Source organism: Octopus bimaculoides, chromosome 1, assembly GCF_046866305.1.
Source record: "Octopus bimaculoides isolate indiv1 chromosome 1, ASM4686630v1, whole genome shotgun sequence".
NCBI classification, from domain to species: domain Eukaryota; kingdom Metazoa; phylum Mollusca; class Cephalopoda; order Octopoda; family Octopodidae; genus Octopus; species Octopus bimaculoides.
Genome location: NC_142928.1, coordinates 64,169,306 through 64,178,243, shown reverse-complemented (window position 1 = coordinate 64,178,243; position 8,938 = coordinate 64,169,306). Strand labels below are relative to the sequence as shown.

Here is an 8,938-nt window from a genome sequence, read left to right as displayed (position 1 = left end):
CATAAGAGACAGTAGCAAGATGAGTCGAAACGAACGTTGTAAAAAATAAAAGCTAATGCCAAATCCATTTTCTGGTTACATAATTAATTATCTTATATTAGCATGGCCCCCTGCGCAAGGATGACACGCAAATTCGTGAAGCGTTCCATATTTTTCTAAAAGGCGGTGCTCCAGCATGGTTGCAGTCAAATGACTGAAACAAGTAAAATAATAGAAGACATATATATATATATATGCATACATACGTATATATATATATATATATATATATATATATATATATATATATATATATATATGCATACATACGTATATATATATATATATATATATATATATGCATACATACGTATATATATATATATATATATATATATATATATATGCATACATACGTATATATATATATATATATATATGCATACATACGTATATATATATATATATATATATATATATATATATATATGCATACATACGTATATATAATAGATCAGGATTTGAGTGAATCAGGCATTTAGATGGTAAGGCACCGGGTCGGGTCAAAAAATAAAATGTGTACACAACAAAATTAGAGGAATACATAAGCGGATAACAAAGTACAGACAGAAGGATATTCAGGTTATGTATACGATTAACTGTACCCCACTGAGCATACAATGAGCCCTGAAGCTAATCAGGAAACGCACATTGCACTAAATGTACGGTCCATAATATACTTCGGATCTATGCAGTTTACATATACATATACATACATGTGTGTGTGTGTGTGTGTGTGCGTGTGTGTGTGTGTGTGTGTGTGTGTGTGTGTGTGTGTGTGTGTGTGTGTGTGTGTGTGTGTGTGTGTGTGTGTGTGAATTGGGTGTGGATGTGAATGTGTGCTGGTGTGTATACGTCAAGGAAATAAACGAAGGAAATAAATATTACAGAAATATATATGAATGCAAGTTGAAAATGTTCTGAGATTTATTGCTTCATTTTCGAAGTGGTCCCATTTACGAGCAAGGACATATGAAACAGAGTGGCACAGAAACAATTGTAACTAATAATAACGTTGTTATATATTCATTTTTTGTCATCTTATTTATATTATATATTACACTTCGTAAAACTGTTCTGTCTACTGACAAGTTTTCTAAAAGTTCCAATTCAAGAGTGCAGATAGCCAAGTGTTTTGGTTGAGTGGAAATATTTTATCAGCTAACATTATTACGCAATTCCGAGCCCCGCTCCCACCCCAGAACAGCTGTCTGACCTTATACCTTACCTTCTCGCTTAGATTTCTGTGCCTTTGTCCTCTGTGTAAATCTGATCTGTTAGTGGAGGCGCAATGGCCCAGTGGTTAGGGCAGCGGACTCGCGGTCATAGGATCGCGGTTTCGATTCCCAGACCGGGTGTTGTGAGCATTTATTGAGCGAAAACACCTAAAGCTCCACGAGGCTCCGGCAGGGGATGGTGGCGAACCCTGCTGTACTCTTTCACCACAACTTTCTCTCACTCTTACTTCCTGTTTCTGTTGTGCCTGTTATTCAAAGGGTCAGCCTTGTCACACTGTGTCACGCTGAATATCCCCGAGAACTACGTTAAGGGTACACGTATCTGTGGAGTGCTCAGTCACTTGCACGTTAATTTCACGAGCAGGCTGTTCCGTTGATCGGATCAACTGGAACCCTCGACGTCGTAGGCGACGGAGTGCCAACAACAACAAAATCTGATCTGTTAATATATAAATATCTATATAGTTATTCATGAATGTTCATTGTCTGAATATCTGTTTACCTCTATTTGCATGCATGTAAGTATGTATATTTAATATATGTAGCCGAAGTTTGTTTATTTCTTTATTTGCACCATTACCTCCATATCGGCTGTCCTGGATTCTTCTAACAGCCATTTTTTACCCTGTAGGCTTGATCCTCAGTAGAGATTTTGAAGTCTAAGACCAAATCATTTAATCACCAAGTGTCTTCTATCTATTGACTATATATCTTAGTTGATCGAGTCCTCTTCTACGTGCTCAAGCATTAATTATATATATATATATAATAATATTATTAGGGACAAAATCCAAAATTACAGGTAAAAAACTCAATTAAAATCAATTTATAAAAAATTAAAATTAAATTGAGCCTTATAGATAAAGTATATATAAAATATATATAGTTTTAGGGAAAATAACCAATTTTCAAGAACTCATCGATGAAAATCCACTATCACATATAGAAAAATTAATAATTAAAAGCACAATAAATGAGTATAATGTAAAGTAAAGTAAATATCATAAGATAAATATAATAAATAAATTATATTTATCTTATGATATTTACTTTACTTTACATTATACTCATTTATTGTGCTTTTAATTATTAATTTTTTTATATGTGATAGTGGATTTTCATCGATGAGTTCTTGAAAATTGGTTATTTTCCCTAAAACTATATATATATATATATATATATATATATATATATATATATATATATATATATATATATATATATATATATATACATACAAACATACATGCATATATATATATATATATATATATATATATATATATATATATATAGACCAGGTGGTGCATTGTGTTCTTCAGCAAAATACTTCATCTCACGTTGCTCTGCGATCAATTCGACAACTGACACGTGGCGTGGTACACCATCCACCTGTTTAGGCAACATCGATTTCAGAAAGAGAGTGACCTAATGTACGGTACATACATTTGATCACTATAAACAAATCATTTGTGCAGGTCGATCGGCAAAAAAAACAAACAAAAAAACTGAACACTCATACGTCGTCTTTGACGAGAGAGCCCATCACACACACACACACACACATATATATATATATATATATATTAGAATCCCTGCAAAATCCTAAGAAGGCAAGATGGTCGCTAATAGAATGCCTTTTACTTTGGATCTGCTCGTTGAGGTCTAACTGGGGTTTAACAACTTAGTGACCTCAGATGGTATATAAACGTCACTTTATCTCATTTGCCTTCATCTAGAATATTGAAATATATGAAGATGTCTTCTGAATATAAATTCTCTACAAAGGAAACTAAACAATGCGACTTGGTGAAGTCATAGCTTCGAATAAATAAATTGTATATGTATATATATACATATGGTTTTTTTTTTCAATTGCATAAAGTACAAGTCGGAGGGGGACGGGATAAACTACCTGCATCAACTTGCTATAAAAGCAGGTAGTAATTTTACCTTTATACTTATTCTTAGTGCAAGTTTTGAAGAGTGCAGTTTGACTTTAACAGTTATTTTTTCAAAACTATAATGGAAGAGTCAAAGGACGAGCCTCATCTTGAAAGATTTGTAGAGCTCGACGAGGACGTCCTGCAAAACCTGGTGGAACAAAATCCCATCGTAACTATTGAGGAACTAGCCGAGAAGCTTGGATTTGGTCATTGAACCATACATCGACACCTGTGTACCATCGGAAAAGTCAGTAAGTTGGGTCAATGTGTTCCTCACAAACTTTCTGAGTCAAATCGCGCGCAGAGAGCGAATGTGTGCTTTTCGTTGCTGTCACGTCTCACGAATGAACCTTTTTTTGACCGAATAGTCACTGGTGATGAGAAATGGGTTCTCTATAAAAGTGTCAGTCGCCGAAGACAGTGAGTAGGGAAAGGAGAAACACCGGCACCTCAGACTAAAGAAGGTCTTCCCCCGCGTAAGGTGTTGTTATCTGTTTGGTAGAATATGAAAGTTTTAGTCTACTTTGAACTTTTAAACCCAAACCAAACAAAGGAGACGTACTGCGAGCGGCTTAAGTCAGTGCTAGAAGAAAAACGACCATCTTTGGTTTCAAAGCAAAAGGTGTTCTTCTATCAGGAAAATGCTTGGTCACATACAGCGAGGATGACATTCCAAAGGCTGGAGAAGTTTGAAAGGGAATCGATGCCCTACCCTCCATATTCGCCGGACATTGCCCCATCTGATTGTCATTTATTCCACAGTTTTCAAAACCATTTGGACGGAAGAAGTGTGAATTTCTTTAGATGAGGTGAGAACAGTACTGTAAGAGTCTTTTTCGTCACGGGCAGGTGAATGTTGGAAGAGGGGCCTTGCAACTCTACCAGATAGATGGAAGAGCATTGTAGGAAATGAAGGAGAGTATATTTTAGATTAAAAAAGAACTTTATCTATCTTAATTTTGAAAAATGAAAGTATTAAAAAACCGCATTATTTATTGGATGACCCAATGTGTGTGTGTGTGTGTGTGTGTGTGTGTGTGTGTGTGTGTGTGTGTGTGCGCGCGCGCGTATGCGTGTGTGTGCGTGTGCGTGTGTGTATGCGCACGCGGAGGCGTGTGTATTATTCATTTGTTCTCTGGTTTGTTTCGATCATTCTGCTATGGCCGTGCTGGGATGTTTCGCAAGGTTTGTTTAATCAAATTCATTCTGATACTCATATTAAGTCTAGTATTTATTCCATCGGTCTCTATTATCGAACTACTATGTTACGAGGAAATAAACACACCAACACCGGTTGTCAAGCGGTGGTGGGAGACAAAACAGACACGCACATACACGTGTATGTGGGTGGGTGTGTCTTTGTGTGTGTGTCTTATACGATGGGATTGTTTCAGTTTCCCTCTACTAAATCTACTCACAAGACTTTGGTAAGCCCGAGGCTATTGCAGGATACACTCGCCCAAGGTACCTCTCCCCTACACACACAGACGTGTGTGTCTGTGAGAGAGAGACATAGGGTAATTTACAACCACGTTATTGGTGGGATCAACAGAAATATTCCTTCATCCGGTGAGAGATAAATATTGAGTCGACCTACTATTACAGTGTTTTCACAGAATAAAACTAACAGTAGCTCGAAATTAAATACTGTGTATTTTAAATTACGTACGTACGTACGTATGTATGTATGTATGTATGTATGTATGTATGCATGTATGCATGTATGTATGTATGTATGTATGTATGTGCGTGTGTGTGTGTGTGTGTGTGTGTGTGTGTGTATGTTGTGTGTGTGCGTTTACTATAGCCTAATGAGTTATGCGTTATGCGTGTGATTAGTCCATATATCTTTAAAAAGGCATTTCTGCGCAAGAAGCAAAAATCGGTGCAGTTAACATAGGCAGAACTGTGAAACTGATAAAATTTCGATTTTTTTTTTTTTATTTTGATTTTTTTTTGTTTTGTATTTTTTCCCCTGGAACCAAGATAGCCTGTTCTTAATTAAATTACGTGTTGACACCTCTTCCAGCCCCAGTACTCGATGGGTTATAGGACAACAACATGACCGTTATTGCAACACACGCGCACACATCTTCCCCATACATGCATACATACATGCACACATACATACATACATGCATACATATATACATACACACATTCATACATACATGTATGCATGCACACATACAAACGTAAATACACGCACACATACATACATACACATACATACACGCACAGATACATACATAAACACACACATACATACATGCTGGCAGAAACGTTAGCGGTATTTCGTCTACGTTCTGAGTTCAAATTCCGCCGAGGACGACTTTGCTTTCATCCTTTCGGGGTCGATTAAATAAGTGCCAGTTACGCACTGGAGTCGATATAATCGACTTAATCCGTTTGTCTGTCTTTGTTTGTCCCCTCTGTGTGTAGCCCCTTGTGGGTAGTAAAGAAATAACACATACATACATGCATACATACATACGTAAATACATACATACATAGACATTCACACATACATACACACACACACACACACACATACATACATACATACATACATACATACATACATTTGCTAGAAACCGTACCCGGCTTTGCCCTGGTTTATTTTGTTACTTAATATAAATAAGGCGGGAATCTTGAAAAATCGTTAGCACGCCGGACAAAATGTTTAGCGGCGTTTCGTCCGCCTTTACATTCTGAGTTCAAACTCCATATTTTCGTAGTCAATGAAATAATAACCAGCTCATCACTGGGATCGATGTAGTTGACTTACCCTCTCCCTCGAACTTACTGGCCTTGTGCCAAAATTTGAAACCAATATAAATAAAGCGGTGGACTAGCAGATTCGTTAGCCATTACAAGGCAGCGAGTTTTTTTCCCACGAGAGTTCCGGACCCCAGTTATGTACTCATTTTCATACAGCCAATCAGAGCTCAACTATCAAACTTGTGTCCAGCTTGTCACGAAAATACTCTGGTTGAGTTCAGTGAAAATGTGTTATAGCAAAATCTAACTGTTCTAAACGGGTTAATAGGGGTGACAAATGTGAAATTTTGTGTATAAAGTGAATGGTGATCCGCTCACCGGTAATGCCATAAGTGTTGCCAATTTGTGTAATTTACTAGAAAATGTAAATGAGCGTTGTTTCCTAAGTTTTTGACTGATTTTGTACATTCATAATTTAAAATGTTGGTGTTGATCTGGAAACATCGTAATCAATATGGCGCCCTTCCTTGCATATATCAATGGATACATGCAGTATCACTAATCTCAGTCTGAGCATAGGTATCTAATGTTAGCTCTATATGAGTGTGGTGGAGGGGGGAATGTAGTGCTTAAGTGAGATCTGCTATGCTGTACTCACAGAGTGGCATACACAATTCTATGACTGACTGGCTGTACTGTAGTAGTACACAGTATGTGGATTTTCAAGGCGAGCTCTGATTGGCTGTATGCAAATGAGTTCATTACTAGCGTCCGGAACTATCGTGGGAAAAAATATTTCGCCACCGGGCAAAATGCTTAGCGGCATTTCGACCGTCTTTAAGTTCTGGGTTCAAATTCCGCCGAGGTCGACTTTTTCTTTTATCATTTCGGGGCCGATAAAATAAGTACCAGCTGAGAATTAGGGTCGATGTAATCGAGTGATGCCCCACCCTCTCCTAAAAATTTCAGGTCTTCTGCATGTAGCAGAAAGGTTTATTACGTAATATAAAAAAGATGGCGAGCTGGCCTTCATCCTTTTGGGGGTCGATAAATTAAGCACCAGTGAAACACTGGGGTCGATATAATCGACTAGTCCCTGCCCCCAAAATTTCAGGCCTTGTGCCTTTAGTAGAAATGATTATTACTTAATATAAATACAAATACGTGAATTCCCTATATTTTGGAATTCAAACTGCTCTTTGATTCATTCAGAATTGATGCATTCATACAAAATCAGGAAGTGTTTCCAGCTGAGCTTCATAAAATTTGGGAAAAATGAGAAATGAAAACATAAAAGTAAATATAGGCTGAAGCACGACTTTGTGGTTTAGGGGTTGTTTCAGGTTCAGTTTCCCCGCGTTGCACCTTGAGCAAGTTCTTTCTACAATAGCCCCGTGCCGACCAATACCTAGTGAGAAATTTGGTTGACAAAAACTGTGTGACAGCCCATTTGTGTGTGTGTGTGTGTGTGTGTGTGTGTGTGTCTATACATACATATACACAAACACACACAAGCACACACACAACCCTCCCCCCTTACACACACACACGCGCGCGCACACACATATATATTATGTGTGTGTTTCTTTGTGCTCGTCGCTACAACGCTTGACAACCGATACGTCCTCTTAGCTTAGCGTTTCAACAACAGAGACCGATGGGATAAGTACCAAGCTTTTAAAATATAATCACTAAGACTGCGGCCATACTAGGGCACCGCCTTGAAGATTTTTTACTCGAACAAACCCACCTCAATACTAATTTTTTTAAAGCCTGGTACTTATTCTATCGGTCTCTTTGCCGTTAAGGGGACATATACACACCAGCACCGTTTGTGTATGTGCGGACTAACACATACACAAAGACACGCACAAATAGATGTATACATATATATACATATATGACAAGCTTCTTTCAGTTTCCCTCTGCCAAATCCACTCACAAGGCTTTGGTTCCCTCGAGACTATTATAAAAGAAGCCATGCAGCGGGACTAAAATGGAAACCATGTAAGTGGGAAGCAAGCTTCTTACCACACAGTCAGGCCTGCGCCTGCGTGACATAACGGAAAACAGGTTAGATTTGTAAACAATATTTCGAGGAACGGAAGCGAGCCGTCAAGCATTTGACTGTAATCAGGCCATAGAAGGTTGAACTATCAGAACGATAAAGCATCGCTTCGTGGTAACCAGAAGATACACGGTTCGATTCTAGGCAACGGATTGCACTGTTCTTTTTGAAATTGTATCATTGTATTTTTAAAACAAAATACCTATTGTTATTTTGTTTTGTTTTCTTTATGACAAAAATACCTACAACTATAAAGACTTGCATACGCAGGCACCCTAGCACATAAGACTCGCACATTGAAACAAATGTGTAGACATAAGCTTATATACATACAATTACATAATTTTATAATATTATTTGTATATCTTTACGCGCTCACTTAACTATATACAGAATATATTGTATTATTACAACGAATAACCTAACAACCAACGTAATACACATAATTCAATGTAAACATGAAAGTTGCTAACATCACGACTCAAACTGTTAAAGAAGACACCTTTGCACAATAATTTCTCGCCGACTCACTATACATTCATAATAAAAATGTTATTATAGCATAATGTATTACAGAATATAAAACAAAACTAGCGAAACAAAGCACAGGTGGAATAAACTACGAGAGTAACATGAAGTTAATCATTAAACAGTTTTTATTGTGCGATTATCCGTTACGACAAGCGGTATATTTGCTGCTAATTTGCTACGTCAAAAACGAAAATAGAGAAAACACTACAAGCATCCACACTTCGTTCAGTAGTGGAGACTGAGAAGATTTAGAAATATTAAAGGGTTAAATATTAAAGGGTAAAAGAAATAATAAAGGGTTAAAGGAACCCTTAAATATTATTCAAATTGAAACAAAAGAAAATGTGATAAAACATTTGCAAAATTGCTTAACGTAAGATTGTCGTCTCTTCTAG

General features: G+C 37.1%; 1 pseudogene; it reads left to right on the top strand.

Annotated features, from left to right (window-relative positions):
• Positions 1 to 62: 62 nt before the first annotated feature.
• LOC128250138 (U6 spliceosomal RNA) lies at positions 63 to 155 on the top strand (annotated as a pseudogene).
• Positions 156 to 8,938: the final 8,783 nt, after the last annotated feature.